We start from the raw sequence: 17,903 nt of genomic DNA on the forward strand, positions 1-17,903 counted from the left end.
AAGCAGTAGAAGATGGCCCAAGTCCTTGGTCCTCTGCACCCATGTGGGAGACCTGGAGGAGGCTCCTGGCTCCTGGCTTCGGATCGATGCAAGTCCGGCCATTGCGGCCATTTGGGGAGTGAAACAGCAGAATGGAAGACCTCTCTCTCTGGCTCTACTTCTAACTCCTCTGTCTTTCAAATAAATAAAATAATTATTTAAAAAAAAAGTTTAAACTCCCAGCCACAGGATCTGTGGATCCCAGCAAGTTCTTGTGACCCAATTCATCCTGTGTTGTCACAGCCATTTTCTAGGACTGATGAGATGTGGACACCCCTGCAGACAGTCCCTCCCCCTATTCCATCTAGGTTTCTTTTTAAAGATTTATTTTATTTATTTGAAAGAGTTACAGAGAGGCAGAGACAGAGAGAGTGACAGAGAGAGAGGTCTTTCATCCACTGGTTCACTCCCCAGATGGCTGCAACGGCCGGAGCTGTGCTGATCCAAAGCCAGGAGCCAGGAGCTTTTTCCAGGTCTCCCACATAGGTGCAGGGGCCCAAGGACTTGGGCCATCTTCTACTGCTTTCCCAGGCCATAGCAGAGAGCTGGATCAGAAGTGGAGCAGCCGGGACTTGAACCAGCATATGGGATGCCGGCACTGCAGGCAGTGGCTTTACCCGTTACGCCAATGCGCCGGCCCCTCCATCCAGATTTGAATGGTCCTCTCCCTAGGACCGTGGTCACTATCTCTAGCTAGGGGCAAGGCTGCCAACCTGAAGATAACAGAGACTTCCTCATGCATTCCTAGGAGTGGCTACTCATCTCTCATAGGCAAGAAGCCATCAACAGGAAGAAATAGCATGGTGCAAATAGACTTATATGTGCTCCTGGGATTTTAAGAAAAATGCAAATAGTGAGATGGACTCTAGATTTGCATCCATTTTAAATGGAAAACTGAAGATGGGAAAATTCAAAGACATCTTCCCATTGGATCCTAGGAAAAATATTTTTCAGGTGGTGGGTTTAAATGTAAATATTTTAGGCAATGTTTTTAGAATGTGTCCACAAATTTTTTGACAAGCTTCTGTTCCTAATGTGGAGCCCAGTTCCCCTTCCCGAGTGGGGGACAGGCTCAATGCTCACTTCTATATACTGGGAATGTGATTCAAGACCCCTAGTGTATGCCTGAAAGTGTGGATGCCACTAAGCCCCATATACACCTGCCCGTGATAAACCTTCACCTTTCCACATAAAGCAAGCATGTTGTGGCTTCTCTGTGGCGTAGATGAATTGCCAGCATCACTACTCTTGTGCTTTGGGGCCATTAGTAAATAAAATGAGAGTTACTTGAACACAGGCACCGTAATACCCAACAGTCATTCAGACAAACCAAGAAAATAGCTAGGTGACTAATGGGTGGGTGGTGTACACAGCATGGATTCACTGAACAGAGATGACATGTTCTGAGTGGCACAGAGCTGGAAAGTGCAAGATTTCATTGTACCACTTAGAACCTCTTGCCATTTAAAACGAAGAAACTGTTCATTTTATTTTTTATTTTTTGACAGGCAGAGTGGACAATGAGAGAGAGAGACAGAGAAAGGTCTTCCTTTACCGTTGGTTCACCCCCCAATGGCCGCTGCGGCCAGCGCACTGCGATGATCCAAAGCCAGGAGCCAGGTGCTTCTCCTGGTCTCCCATGGGGTGCAGGGCCCAAGGACCTGGGCCATCCTCCACTGCACTCCCGGGTCACAGCAGAGAGCTGGCCTGGAAGAAGAGCCACCAGGACACAACCAGCGTCCCGACCCAGACTAGAACCGGGGGTGCCAGCAGGCAGAGGATTAGCCTAGTGAGCCATGGCGCCGACCATGAAGGAACTGTTTATTTCAGAAAGTTTCTATTTAATATTTTTGGACCATGTCCTGTGTTGCAGTGCCTGGGTTCGAGTACTGGCCCCACTCCCGATTCCAACTTGCTATGAATGCACAGCCTGGGAGGCAGCCGTGATGGGTCAGTGGCTGGGTCCCTGCCACCCATGTAGGAGATTCGGATTGAATCAGGCTCCTGCCTTTCATCTGGCCCGGTCCCAGCTGTTGCAGGCACTGATGGGGAAGGAGCCAGCAGATGGAAGCTAGCTCATTCACTCTCTCTTTCTCTCTCCTTTTCAGATACATAAATTTTCAGAAGATAAGCATGGTTAACATGGAAAGAAAATTCATCAAAATGTTACAATTATAAAGGCACTGTTTCTCTTTTTGGAACATTAAAGAAAAAACTATGGCTAGGGAAGCTCATGTTTACAGTTTTTGAAAGATGCCTACAACGTCCAGGCAAATCGGGAATCCTGTAGTAGGCACTGGTCCAAAATGGCAGGATTCTATTACAGGCGTCTTATGGGGTCACAGACTTATTTTGATCTCTTCCAGGAAGGATGCCCTGGGAGGAGGAGGGCTTTAAAATGCACAGTGGGGGTGGGAGGTTAGCCTGGCGCTTGAGATGTTTGAGCCCCACACTGGATGGCCCGAGTGACTCCCAGCTCCAGCTCCTGGCTCCAGCTTCCTGCCACTGCAGACCCTGGGAGGCAGCGGTGGTGGCTGGAGTCGTTGGAAGCCTGCCTCTCAGGGGCAGACCCGGATTGAGTTCCTGGCTCCTGGCTTTGGCTCTGACCCAGCCCCAGCCATTGTAGGCATTTGAGGGAGTAAACCAGTTGGTGGAATCTTCTCTCTCTCTTTCTCCTAGGAAAAAAAAAAAAAAGTGATGTAAGTGCCCGTTGCCCTTCCAAGAGCAGTTACACTTAATTTTTGTGCCTCAGACTACAGGAGCATATTCATCTTTAAAAAGAAGGCAAATCCCTGGCCGGCGCCGCAGCTCAATAGGCTAATCCTCCGCCCACAGCGCCAGCACCCCAGGTTCTAGTCCCGGTCGGGGCGCCGGATTCTCTCCCAGTTTCCCCTCTTCCAGGCCAGCTCTCTGCTGTGGCCCGGGAGTGCAGTAGAGGATGGCCTAAGTGCTTGGGCCCTGCACCCCATGGGAGACCAGGAGAAGCACCTGGCTCCTGGCTTCAGATCAGCGCGGTGCGCCAGCCGCAGAGCGCCGGCTACAGTGGCCATTGCGGAGTGAACCAACGGAAAAGGAAGACCTTTCTCTCTCTCTCTCTCTCTCTCTCACTGTCCACTCTGCCTGTAAAAAAAAAAAAAAATGCAAATCCCCCAAAGAAAAAAAAGAATCCTCTCACTGCACAGTTCCCAGACCTCTCTCCTCCGCTCCCTGTCACCCTGAGCCAAAGCAGGACACACACTGTTGCCTTTTGGACTGTTTGAGAGACGTCAGTGACCTTCTCTTAAAGACATTCAAGCTGTCTGCAGAGATGCCCAGGTGAGAAGAAGGAGCCCCATGCAGCTCACTGAATGTGTCGCTGGCAGCTGAGCCCCCCCCCCAACCACTGAGACCCCCCCCCCCAACCATCAACCACCGTCCCTACCTACCAGCCCCAGTCAAGCTTTCGGGGACGATGTAGGATGGCCACTGAGATGGTCTCCTCTGGAGGAGGCTCAGAGAAGGCGGCGAGCTCTTTGGCTCAGAGTAACCGAGGGAAGGTGGGAGAAGTGTCCTCAGATGGGTGAGAAAAGAGGGGAGAGAACTCACCTGCTCTGTGCACAGGGGACGAGCCAGGGCCATCTTCAAAGTTCAAGAGCAGGACAGTGGAAGGAATGTTTGAAGCACCAGAGGTGTCCAGTGGGGGACAGATTGCCCGACCAGGAGTGAGGTCTTGTGTATAAAATATTTTATTTATTTATTTGAGAGGTAGAGTTACAGATAGACGGAGAGATAGAGAGAAAGGGCTTCCATTCTCTGGTTTGCTCTCCAAATGGCCACAATGGCCAGAGCTGGGCTGATCCGAAGCCAGGAGCCAGGAGCTTCTTCTGAGTCTCCCACGTGGGTGCAGGGGTCCAAGGACTTGGTCCGTCTTCTACTGCTTTCCCAGGCCACAGCAGAGAGCTGGATCGGAAGAAGAGCAGCCAGGACGAGAACCAGCACCCATATGGGATGCTGGTGCTGTAGGCTTAGGCGTAGCCCACTGTGCCACAACACCAACCCCCAGGAGTGAGATCTTTGAAAGCTGAGGTGCACAAGCTAAGGATGGGCATTGTGCCATGCCGCTGAGCACGTGTCCGACTCTTGCAAGAAGTCCAGACAACATGGCCTCCCCTCCCTGGAGCCAGCTGGCGCACTTACAGTGCACAGTATTCTATGACCTGGGCATACTACTCATAACCAGGAAAGAGTCATCTGGACAGGAAGCCGCACCAGAGGCTGGGAGAGGTGGGGGAGGGGCAGCGGGAGGTTGGAGAATGGGTGTGAAAGCAGTCCGAGGTAAGGGGTTCAGCGCAGCACAGTGGGGCGAGTGGGGGACACGGTCCTGGTTGTGTACCGGGTGAGGGACTGTGAGAGAGGAGCCGGCAGGCTCCAAACACCAAGAGGTGGAAAGGCGCATGCCTGGCTTGGTTTACACAGCGTGTGTACATTGGACTACTGCACCGTACCCCATCAGGCCGTACACGGATTCCACAGTCATCAAGAATTTCAAGAAACAAAACAATTTAAGAGAAAATGTAAAACAGCAATAGGCTTTTATGTGGCACGCAGCTGTCCAGTGTGCTTTGAAAGCTTTCTGTCGCCAGAGGGAAGCCCCCCAGAACCAGCCAGACGGAACAGGGCCCTTCCAAGGCGCCTCTCCACAGACACACCTGGTAGGAAGAGGGAGACAGATCTGTTTCCCCAACCCCACCAGACCCCTCCAGTCGGCTCCACGCAGCTCCCAGGTGGAGGGAAGCATTTGTCAGTCCCTCGGCAGGTGAAGGCCGTCTGTAATGAGGAGTCGTTTTAGGAGCCACCCGTGGCAATGATGCAGGTGGAGCGTGTGCGGTTGGGGCAGCCGTGCAGGTGTTCCATGGCTGCTGGCATTTGCTTCCCACACGTGGTCTAGCTTCCTTCCAGTCTTCCCCATTGGGACATTGTCCTCATTAGCATGAAAACAAAGACGAGCTGAGTCTATGAGCCCAGAAGATTTTTATAACCAACCAGAGCCAGGCTTGTTGTTGGGGTGTGTGCTCCAGGGCTGGCTAATTAACCTCTCCTGGGAGCACCGGGCCACATTCATACACAAGGAGGCCCGAGGCCGGGGGCCTTGTAGCCCCGGACGGGGGGCTCTCTGCCGACCATGCGGTTTGCAGAAGACACAGGGAGGCCCGAACAGCATTTAGTCCACTATGCCATGAAGAACCAGCTGCCCCTGAGAAATTCCCCACGGGGATGAGAATTCTGGGATGAAATTTAGGAAAATGCAAAACTGTCCTGAGACCAAGAAAACTAGAAACAAAACGCCAGGGAGTCCCTTAGACAAAATAAACCAGATCTTTCAGAAGCAGACGCCTCTAGATTTAGATTCCCCATCCTCCTCCCCAGGGAGGCGACTGGAGTGTGATCAGATTGTTTTTGTTACTACACCACCACCACCACCCCGCCTCCCTGTCTACCAGCACAACTGTGAGGAGCAGGTGCTCCCACCAGGTGGGCCGCCTGGGCTCCCAGGGGCCAGAGCATGAGGCAGGCGGCTGCCCGCAGCCACGCTGAGTGGACTTCCCTACTTCTGCTTCTGTCCAGCCCAATCCCAGCTGTTGCAGGCATTTAGGGAGTGAACCAGCTAATAGACGATTCTCTCTCTCTCTCTCTCTCTCTCTCTCTCTCTCTCTCCCTCCACCCTCAGTTTCTTTTTCAAATAAAGTGAAAATAAAATGGAGAGGAGAAAAAACGATGGCCATCTACAAGCCAAGGAAAGAGGCCTCAGATGACATGTTAAATTTAGAGACCTTGGGGCTGGCGCTGTGGCGCAGTGGGTTAATGCCCTGGCCTGAAGCGCCAGCATCCCATATAAGTGCTGGTTCGAGACCCGGCTGCACCCCTTCCGATCCAGCTCTCTGCTGTGGCCTGGGAAAGCAGTAGATATGGCCCAAGTCCTTGGGCCCCTGCACCCACGTGGGAGACCCGGAGGAAGCTCCTGGCTCCTAGTTTCGGATCTGCGCAGCTCCAGCCATTGCGGCCAGTTGGGGAGTGAACCATCGGATGGAAGACCTCTCCCTCTCTCTCTCTCTCGCTGCCTCTCCTCTCTCTGTGTAACTCTTTCAAATAAATAAATAAATCTTTGAAAAAAAAAATAAATTTAGAGACCTTAATTTCTGACTTCTGGCCTCCAAAATTACAGGAAAATAAATTTTGTTGCTTGAACTGACCAGTGGTTCTTTTTTATGGTAACAGACCAATACAAGGGGTTAGCACAGTGAACACTGCCAAGGGTTGGGGTTGCCTCTCTGAGTCTGGGCTGGGAGAGGTGACCGCCAGGGCCCCACCAGCTCACAGCCTTTGCAGTGAGTCACAAAGGCCAGTTCATCTGATGGAGCAAAAGCTTTGATACTGCTGGCAGGTGGTCATTTATTTTTTATTTGACAGGTGGAGTTAGAGAGAGAGACAGAGAGGTCTTCCTTCAGTTGGTTCACCCCCCCCTCCCCCCGCCAAATGGCCGCTACGGCCGGAGCTGCGCCGATCCAAAGCCAGGAGCCAGGAGCCAGGAGCCTCCTCCTGGTCTCCCATGGGGTGCAGGGCCCAAGCACTTGGGCCATCCTCCACTGCACTCCTGGGCCACAGCAGAGAGCTGGACTGGAAGAGGGGCAACCAGGACTAGAACCCAGTACCCATATGGGATGCCGGTGCCGCACGCGGAGGATTAACCAAGTGAGCTATGGCGCCAGCCCAGGTGGTCATTTTTTAAGAAAATTAGAATAATTCCTTGTTTTTCATTTTCTTCTCTCTCCCCAGTTTCCAGCAGCTCCCATCTGTAGCCTGCCCTAGTTCTCAGGACATCACTTTGGTTCAGTCTGTGGAAGGCAGGCTCCATTCGAGAGGCACCTGTTGGCCCTGGCAGGGCCAACATTTACCTTGTGCCCCAATCAGCAGTCAGCATAGAGATGTACCTGGTGCAGAGCAGATGCTTAGTTAATCTCTGTTGATCCGGTGAATAAACAAAGTATTGAGTCAGATGGGCGGGACAGGCTATAAGAAAACATTATCCGGTCACTCACGCCCCACCCTGATCATTCCCTGTTTGTTAAAGTCCAGCGGGGATGGAGGGACGGGGAGATGAAAAAGGGTAGGTAGGAAAAAGAATCAGGGGGCCAGTGCTGTGGTGCAGTGGGTTAATCCTCCGCCTGCAGCGCCAGCATCCCATATGGGCGCCGGTTCTAGTCCTGGCTGCTCCTCTTCCAGTCCAGCTCTCTGTTGTGGCCTGGGAAAGTGGTGGAGGATGGCCCAAGTGTTTGGGCCCCTGCACCCACGTAGGGGACCCAGAGGAAGCTCCAGGCTTAGGATCGGCATAGCTCCAGCTATTGCGGCCAATTGGGGAGTGAACCAACGGAAGGAAGACCTCTCACTCCCCCTCTCACTGTAACTCTACCTCTCAAATAAAAAAGTACATTCTTAAAAAAAAAAAAAAAGAAAAAAAATCAGAATTTCCTGAAGAGTTTTTTTTTGTTTTGTTTTGTTTTGCTTTCAATTCAAACTACTCATTCCTGTCCTTCTCTGGTATTTAGAATTTTGTCTTTGATGGGCATTTTTGACCTAGAATATGGTGCACATCTTTGGCAAACATTTCACATGTTCTCAGGATGCGTGGTTGCTGGGTGGAATGTCCTGTGTGTCAGTGAGCTCAAACTCGTGGTGCTTGGGTCATTTATACCCTCATTGATTTTCTACCTCCTGAGGCTTTTTTTTTTTTAACAGGCAGAGTGGACAGTGAGAGAGAGAGAGAGAGAGAGAGAGAGAGAAAGGTCTTCCTTTTCTGTTGGTTCACCCTCCAATGGCCACCGCGGCCGGCGTGCTGTGGCTGGCGCACCGCACTGATCCGATGGCAGGAGCCAGGTGCTTCTCCTGGTCTCCCATGGGGTGCAGGGCCCAAGCACTTGGGCCATCCTCCACTGCACTCCCGGGCCACAGCAGAGAGCTGGCCTGGAAGAGGGGCAACCAAGAGAGAACCGGCGCCCCGACCGGGACTAGAACCCGGTGTGCCGGCGCCGCACGGCGGAGGATTAGCCTAGTGAGCCGCGGCGCCGGCCCCTCCTGAGGCTCTTATTTGCTGAAAGACAAGTAGTGGGCTCTCCTACTCTAATAATGGATCTATTTCTGGTTTAAACCTACCAGGTTTTTCTTATGTGTTTTGAAGCCAGTGTTGTTAGGTGTTGTGTCTTCTTGAAGAATTACCACTTCATCACCATTAATACCCCTCCTTATGCCTGATAATCGTCATTTGTTTTGAAATTTACTTTAAAATGTCCACAGTGACCAGGACTGGGGCCAAACCAGGAGCCAGGGACTCAACCCAAGTCTCCTATGTGGGTGGCAGGAATCTGACTTCTTGAGTCATCACTGCTCCTCCTAGGACCTGTAGTAGCAGGAACCTGGAATCAGGAGCCAAAGCCCAGGTGTTAAGGCCAGGCACTCTGATGTGGGACATGAATGTCCCAAGCAGGATCATAGCTGCTAGGCCAAACACCTGCTCCAAGTTCACTGACTCTTTATTAAGTTCTGTAGGTTATACTGCTCAGTCATCAAAGCATATTTTCTCTTTTACCGTGTTTTGTTTTGTTTCTAACATTTCCACTGATTCTTTCCGTTTCTCTACTGAAATTATCTGCTCTGGCATGATAGCTACCTTTTTCTTTAGATCCTTTAACATATTAGTCCTGGTTCATGTCTGATAGTTCTGACATCTCTGTCCTATGTGAGTCTGGTTCCAATGATGGCTTCATGTCTTCATTCTCTTTTTCCTGCCTTTTGTTATGTCACATAACTCTTTTTGGTGGTTGGAAGCTGGAAATACTGAGTGGAACAGTATCTTTTACGATAATTTTTGTGGGGAGGGGGATGAACCTGTTTTCTTTCTCCTAGGCTTTTAGTGTGCGGAGTTGTGGTAATCTAGTTAGCAGTTGGGCTGATGTGAAAATTCTTATGTGTGAGGGGCTGGTGCTGTGGCATAGTGGGTAAAGACGCAGTTGGCAGCTCCAGCACCCCATACGGGCGCTGGTTCAAGACCTGGCTGCTCCACTTCCGATCCAGCTCTCTGCTACAGCCTGGGGAAGCAGTGGAAGATGGCCCAAGTGCTTGGGCCCCTGCATCCAGTGGAAGACCCAGAAGAACCTCCTGGCTCCTGGCTTCAGATCGGCACAGCTCTGGCCATGGCGGCCAACTGGGGAGTGAACCAGCGGATGGAAGACCTCTCTCTCTCTTTCTCTCTCTCTCCTCTCTCTCTCTCTCTCTGCCTCTCCTCTCTCTGTGTAACTCTGACTTTCAAATAAATAAGTAAATCTTTAAAAAAAAATTCTTATGTGGACAGCTACCATCAGAGCACCAGGAGCTTCACATGTCCTTGATATCTCTTGATTTACGGTGTGGGCTAGTTTTCTGGAGAGTTTTCCTGACGACGCGCTCTGCATTTGGCTTTGGGTTTTCCTGGAGAAGCTGTCTTGGTGGCTGCCCTGTTTGTATCCCACCACCATGCTTCCTGGCTGCTGGCTGGTTTGAGTGGAGGGAGGGCGTGGGTACAGCATCCTCTGACGTTTGGAGGAGTCTCGGTCTCGGGCAGGCACCGCGCCCCTCGCTCTCAGAGGTGACCGCAAACATTTCTCTTCCTCTTCCTGCGGTACAGTCCTACCGGCCACCTGAGGCTGCAGTTTGACCTTTCCTTTGCAGATTGACCTTTGACCTTTCCTCTGCAGATTGACCTTTGACCTTTCCTCTGCAGATTAAGGCTTCTGTCCCACAGGAAGGCTACAGGATGCAGGTCTGGCCAAACTGGGCGTTGGCTGCTGCTCCCTCTCCAGGCCATAGCAAAGGGGAAGCCTTCCCAGGAGGCTTTGAGCACCTGGGAGAAAATCCTGCAAGGGGAGACTTCACACTGTCTTGTTAGCCCACCTTCAGCTGTTGGTAATTTGTTCAACATTTTCCAACAGAGCCATCTTTTACAACTTGTGTGGTGTCCAGTAGCTCTCATCCCTTGTAAGCAAATGCTCAGGTCCTGTTTGTCTTGCAACCTCAGTTCCCTGATGGATGCAAGATTAGTCACTAATTGATAGTTTGTCTTGCTATTTGCCTTATTGCAACAGCCCTCTCTCAAGCTCTCCAGATCCCTTAAGAAAAAAAAGTCTGGACTGGCCTTTGAATGAGCACAATGTCCCAGGTAAATGCTGAAGAAATGTGTGTCCAATGTCCAGATTTTCCTGTGCACGTGTCAAAATCTAGGAACTGGGAAAATGTTGCAGTCAGAAAAGACATCTCCACATAGCAAGAATGCCCTCCAGACTATAGCGTTCGCGTTTGTATCGTCATAGCAACTTCACCTCCTGGTGTAGCCAAGTGTTTCCTCGGAGCAAAGGAGCATCGTTCAGTAAGTTGTTGATGCCGTGGGCCCCAATCAGGCACGTGTAGAAGCAGACCTGTGCTCACCTCCTTCGTCCGATGTGTCCTAACGTTATTTACGTGGTCCTTAGGCAAAAGCATCTTACTTACAGTCCCTGTTTTCTTAGGTTTCTCTGACTTGCACTTCTTTTTTATTTAAAAAGACTTTTTATAAGACTGTCATAAGGAATAAACCAAAAACTGTCTAAAGAGCTTCTGGAAAACTAGGTTCTTTCTGGTGGAGAAAACTTAAGTGGATGGTAACCTCCTCTGTTTCCGCATCTTCTCATGGCTTCCAGGGTGAATCATCCATTCCAGAATTGAATACATTAAAGTTAGAGGCAATATAAGAATGAAAAGAAGTTATATGGAGCTTTTATTACCTAGAGTTCAAGTTCACAGTGATTGGAAATAGGTTTTCAGGCCGGCGCCACAGCTCACTAGGCTAATCCTCCGCCTTGCGGCACTGGCACACCGGGTTCTAGTCTCGGTCGGGGCGCCGGATTCTTTCCCGGTTGCCCCTCTTCCAAGCCAGCTCTCTGCTGTGGCCCGGGAGTGCAGTGGAGGATGGCCCAAGTGCTTGGGCCCTGCACCCCATGGGAGACCAGGAGAAGCACCTGGCTCCTGCCATCAGATCAGCGCGGTGTGCCGGCCGCGGCGGCCATTGGAGGGTGAACCAAAGGCAAAGGAAGACCTTTCTCTCTGTCTCTGTCTCTCTCTCTCTCTCTTTCACTGTCCACTCTTCCTATCCAAAAAAAAAAAAAAAAAAAAAAAAAAAAAAGGTTTTCTAAGTGGAGAGTTCAGACTTTTCCCTCACTTTGATTTTCTTCTCTAACAAGTTAATATAAAACATACATAGTTTTGTCTTGTTTTTAATCATTGTTGATAGCAGACACCAGTGAACTTTGTTTCTGGAAAAGACCAGGGAGTGGATATTTTGGGCTTGTGGGCCAGGCAGCCTCTGTCACAACTACTCAGTACTGGCATTGTTAATACAAAATCAGCCATAAAACACATGACTGTGGGCCAGCACCGTGGCTCAATAAGCTAATCATCCGCCTGCAGCGCCGGCACCCCGGGTTCTAGTCCCGGTTGGGGTGCCAGATTCTGTCCCGGTTGCTCCTCTTCCAGTCCAGCTCTCTGCTGTGGCCTGGGAGTGCAGTGGAGGATGGCCCAAGTGCTTGGGCCCTGCACCCACATGGGAGACCAGGAGGAAGCACCTGGCTCCTGACTTCTGATCAGTGCGGTGCGCCGGCCGCAACAGCCATTGGAGGGTGAACCAACGGTAAAAGGAAGACCTTTCTCTCTGTCTCTCTCTCACTATCCACTCTGCCTGTCAAAAAAAAAAAAAAAAAAAAAAATGGCCATGACTGTGTTCCAATGAAGCCTTATTTACAAAAACAAATGACTGCGATGCTGTTCCAGTAAACTTTATTTCCAAAAACAGGCAGGCAATCTAAGAGCCACACTGCTGATTCCCGAGATAGAGAATACTTTTCAAGGAAGAATTAAAGCCTTGCATTCCCAGACGCCGTCCCACTGTCCACAGCAACCAACGGTAACTTGGGGGGAGGGTTACACCCATAATTCTGGATGAGATGCTTGTAACTGTGTTTCTGGCTTTACTAATCTCACATGGTATTTACTGATTCCCCCCCACCGAAGTGGGAGAAAACTGACTCAGAGTATTTTTTCCTCCACAGCTCCCGGAGATTCATCTTTCACAAACATTTGCGGTTCTGTTGTTCCTGTTCGTTAACCTTTACAAGTTTCCACTGACAAGAAATCGTTCCTCTTGATCTTCTCCCAGCGATGGGTTGATCTTGTCACCCTTCATCGCCCCCACTCCTCCATCTGGCCCAGCTTCGGCCGGCTCCACTGTTACTTTTTTTTTTTTTTTAATTTGACAGGTAGAGTTATAGACAGTGAGAGAGAGAGACAGAGAGAAAGGTCTTCCTTCCGTTGGTTCACCCCCCAAATGGCTGCCATGGCCGGGGTTGTGCCAATCCGAAGCCAGGAGCCAGCTGCTTCTTCCCGGTATCCCACATGGGTGCAGGGACCCAAGGACTTGGGCCATCCTCCACTGCTTTCCCAGGCCACAGCAGAGAGCTGGATTGGAAGAGGAGCAGCCAGGACTAGAACTGGCACCCATATGGGATGCTGGTGCCGCAGGCGGAGGATTAACCTAATGCACCATGGCGCCGGCCCTCCACTGTTACTTTTACAATCTCTATGTTGTAATGTTTGCATTTGGTTTTTCTAAATTAACTAAGTCTCTTTGGTTTTCTAACAGAAGTTGGTTCTAAAAATTCAAAACCAAGAGACAGAATTCATCATATTTTAATAATGCTCAATATTATTATCTTATTTACAGTCTCTCAAAAACCAAGTTGTGTGATTGGAGAAATAAATATATCCCACTGGCACTAAATCTGTCTCTCCACAGGGAATGTTCCAAGCACCAAAGCCATGTGAGCATATTTTTTCTTATACTCCAGAGAATACTCAAAATCATGTCTCCTCTAAATTTTCAGCGGATCCTGGTGAAACTCTCAGTAATATTCGTAGTTAGTATTTTGAGCCGACACCTGAAATTGTCCATGTTTATGAGGTTCCATGTGATGTGTGAATACATGTGTACATGGTGCAACGTTCCAGTCACGGGAAGCAGATCTGTCTCCTCTACATGCATCGTTTCTTTGTGCTGCCTGTCACCTGTCAATCATTGGCAGGAAGTCGTGTCCTTTGCTCCTTTTCCAGGTCAACGTCCTGTTTCGTTGAAGCAGAGCCTCTGCGTGGTGCTCTAAGACAGCTCCCCCCCCCCCCTTGGAGTCCCGTCTCCTTCACCTGTGAATACATCTCGGGTTGTTGGTCTCGGTTCTTCTCCCGAAAGCTTGTGCATTTTCTCAAGGCCGTTGCGATTGGCTGATTATATTTATGGATGCAAACCAGACTGACTTATCTGGGGCGTGTGTTGTGGTGTAGCCCCTTCTCGCCCCAGATTCCCCTTCCAGAGAAGGAAGTCCCAGCCCATGGACAGAAAGGATCTGGGCAATTGGAAGAATGAATTTCAGGGTGGAAGCAAGTACTCCCTCCCATTCCCACAAGTCTCAGATAAAGCAGATGTTCCTCGGAGCTAGGGCTGCCCCTACTGCCCACCCCCACCAATGCCATTACTCAGAGGGCAAGGCAGCCTGGGCAATATGTGAGCTAACTACAGTTCTTCAGAGGCCTGCATTGAACCAGTCTAGTCTTAGCCCCTCTCTACTGTTTTGTGACTGCAAATTCTGAACCTGGAGGTTTCAGGAGCTGAGACATAGGCTCCGTCTCCAGGCAGTCTTGTCCTCTACATCCTCTACTCTGTAGCTGGATCTGCTAGGGGAAACAGCAATGTGCGCACACCTACTTCCCACCTTCCAGAACTACATTAAAATCAGTCTGCTACTGGTACCCTCTTCCCGTCTCAGCTCTCTTGTGGAATTACCCTACTTTATACCCTGCTCTGTGGTATTCTCTGTAGAATTATGGGAAGCAGGCAAGGTCAATACATGTGTCAGTTCTTTATCTTAGCTTGTTTCTGTTTTAAATCACCAGTGGCAGCCTAAAGAAGCTGAAGCTAAAGTGTACATTTGCCTACTGGTTAGGTCATCTTACCTTTGATAAGAACCAAAGAATCCATACAAATATATGATATGAATCATCTTAGTTTCACTAAAAAATTGCTTATATTTTTCCATTAATTAAAAATAAGAAATTGTACTGTAAAGATGTTGCTAGCTTGTAAAATCTCCCAGACAATATTTTAATTGCTTTCTCCTTCTTCTCCAAAGAGTCAATTATTGGCCATGATTCCCCATGTTCTAGAGGTATTAGAAAGAATCTGATTAACCCATTAGGCAGGACTGCTTTCTCCTTTCTCCCTGTGTATTGATATCATTGACCATTTTATTGATTGATTGATTGATATCATTGACCAGCCTGGAAAGTTATGAGTGACATCAATAGTCCAAGCTACACGGCATCAGAAGTGAGGTACCACATACCTGTAGGAGTTTCCAGCTCTAGCCCACCGGCTCAAAATTTTGGGCTTGGAGTTCCCAACAAAGGCTCTGGGAATTCTCTTTAAGACTCAATCAACATTTGGTGAGCAAGTCAGTGTTTTCCAAGCCAGGCCTGTCAGCTTGCAAGGTTTTCCTTTGGGGAAAAAGTTCTTGTGGCACCTCAATCCGGGTGATGCATCGCATTTAAAATGCCAAAGTGCGAATAGGGATTTGACCCAGCAGTTAAAATGCCAGTTAGGAGGCCCACATCCCATATCAGAGTGCCTGGGTTTGATTCCCACCTCAGATCTTAACTCCAGCTTCCTTCTTGTTAGGGAACTCCTGTGATGACTCAACTGGTTGGGTCCCTGCCACCCATGTAGGATACCTGAATTGAATTCCCAGCTCCTGGCTTCAGTCCTGGCCCAGCCCAGGCCACTGCGGGCATTTGGGAAATGAACCAGCAGATGGGAGCTCACAGACTACGTCTATGTCTGTCTATGTCTGTCTATGTCTGTTTATGTCTATGTCTATGTCTATGATATGTCTGTGTCTGTGTCTATGTCTTTCTCTCTGTCAAATGAATAAATGAATAATTTAAAAAATAAAATGCTGAAGGAGTTAATCCTTTGGCTTCCTGAGATGAAGAAAGCTTGGTCCAGGGGGTTGAGCACGATGCACAGAAATAAAAGCCGTGAGTCACTGGTTCCGGGAACTTAATATTCTCCATAAAGAACCATCCAGAGCAGCAAGCGCCAATGAAAGCATCTTCAAATTAATTGTATCCATTTATAAATCCAAAGGATGAATTAAATAAATGAATTGTCCAAGGCCAATTGATTTGTAGTTCGCATTTCCTCTGAAAAGACTCAACGGCAGATTTATTATTGCGTTTCTGAAGCCACATGAACAAGTGCTGAGACCTTTCTTGGCCATGATTATTAAGGTCTTGGAAGCTACACATATGTGTTTTCCACAATATTTACTTGTATCCTCTGTACAAAATGGATAAGCATGTTACCAAGAATGCTACTTGAAATAGAGAAGAAGCGAAGAGCATTTTCTACCCCCCCCATAGAGTACCACTTAAACATCACCTGCAAATTGTAATTGTTCAGCTTGCACGTCTATGATGGACTTGGGGAATGAAAAACTGCTCCTGGCGCTGACTCAGGGACACATCAGATAGGGAACTTTGTTTTCAGAATGCCAAAAAGCATAGCGGTTCATTAGTTCATTCCATAATAATGTAAAATGGGTACTGTATGATTTTTAGATCCACTATGTTGAAGGGGAAAAAACCTACCATGACCACTTATGATAGTTCATATTTTATGTGTTAATTTGACTGGGTCATGGGATGCCCAGATAGCTGGTTAGACATTATCTCTGGATGTGTCTATGAGGGTGTTTCTGGGAGAGATTTATATTTGGATTGTTAGGCCAAGAAAAGACACTTACACTCATCGGTGTAGGTTGGCATCATCCAATCTACTGAGGACCTAAATAGAACAAGAAATGCAACAGGGAATGGATGTGTGGCCTGGCGGATAAGATGCCCACATCTCACAGCAGAGTGCCTGGGTTTCAGTCCTGGCTCTAGCTCCTGACTCCAGTTTCCTGCTAGGGCAGACCCTGGGAGGCAGTAGGCGATGGCTCAAGTACTCGGTTCCCTGCTACCCACATGGGAGGCCTGGGTTGAGTTCTCAGCCCTCAGCTTTTGTCCAGGGTCAGTCATTGCAGCCTTTTGGGGAGTGAACCAATGGATGAAAGATATCTTTCTCTCTTTTCCTCTCTCTCTCTTTCTCCCTCTCTCTCTCTTCCCTTTCGCCCTGCCCCAAATAATACTTTAAAAGAAGAATGGAGAATAGGAGGGAGGATTTGCCTTCTCAGCCTGATTGCTTGATCTGAGGCTCAGTCTACTCCTGTCCCTAGTGCTCCTGGTATTTAGACCTCTGGACATGGACTGGAATCTACACCACTGTCTCTCCAGTTCTGAGGTTTCAGAACTACATCACCAGCCTTCCTGGGTCTCCATCCTGCACACCACAGATCATGGGTCTTCTCAGCCTCCGCAGGGATATGAACCAAGCCCTTGCAGTCAACCTCTTGAGATAGACAGACAGACAGTCTGTCATAGTCCCAGCCTACTGCATTGGTTTGCCTTACAGTTGTTCAGCTTTATAATGATGAGAAGGCAATATCCATTTAGTGGAACTCATACACCCAGTTTTGAATGCTGGTCTTTCCCCAGGCTGGTGATGTGCAGTATGATAATCTCACAATGCTGGGCGGAAGCAGCTCCCAGTCAGAAAGCAATGACCCTGGTGCTACAGCGTCATCATCGTCCAGCAGTTAATTTCTAGTTCAGCGCTCAACATTCCGCAGGCCCCATGTGCTTTCAGCTGTGAACATTAATGCTGAGTCCCCACACAACCCTTCTCTTTCCCACAATCAGTACAGTACTCGGTAAATTGCGTGAGATATTCAACAACTTATTAGGAAACAGACTTTGTTTTAGATGATGTTGCTCAACGGTAGACTAATAGAAGTGTTCTGAGTATGTCTGAGCAGCCTAGGCTAAGCTATGAGCTTTGGTAGGTTAGATGCAATCAATGTATTTTCAGTTTGATGTATTTTCAACTTTCGATGGGTTTATTGGGACCTAACCCTGTCATTGTAAGTTGAGAAAATTATATATTGCCTGTTGGTTCTGTTTTTCTGTGGAACCCACGAATATACCACTTAACAGTGATTTCTGATGTATTGCAAGGGCAAGAGCCATCTTGTCTGTCCTCACACATTTTGTTCTGGAACGACACTGTGGGTTGTCCAGACTGAGAATTCAACAGCTACAATTTTCCCTCACTTCAGAAACAGGTGAGTGAATCACACTGCCAGGAAAGTGTGTTCCCTGGGAGGTGCAGCAGCCCACTGTTCAGACGCCAGAGTGGAGCTGCGAAGTAGGAAGGTGTCTGGGGAATGTTAACCATGACCTTAGCTCTAAAACTAAAGGTAAGAACATGACTGTGTGTTTAATCTGACTTGGGAATTGCTAAGAAAGGTAAAAATGTCACCCATTTCAAGGTTGGCCTCTGGCCCAGCAGGCAGAGCTTAGAAGGGGGAGGGGTCAGGACACCTGCAACCCCAACGCGTACACAAGTACATGTGTGCATCTCCAGGAAGAGATTAAAAAAAAAGATTTATTTATTTGAGAGGCAGAGTTACAGGGAGTGAGAGGGAGAGACAGAGAGAGAGGTCTTCCATCCGGGAGGGCATCTGATGGCCTCAGAAGTCACCCACGTCCACCACCAGAGAACGCAGGTGGTGGTGGGCCTTCTCATGACAAGGGTTTAGAGTACTTCGCTTCCTTAACACCAC

This window comes from Oryctolagus cuniculus, chromosome 2 (genome assembly GCF_964237555.1).
Source record: "Oryctolagus cuniculus chromosome 2, mOryCun1.1, whole genome shotgun sequence".
Taxonomy (NCBI): Eukaryota; Metazoa; Chordata; class Mammalia; order Lagomorpha; family Leporidae; genus Oryctolagus; species Oryctolagus cuniculus.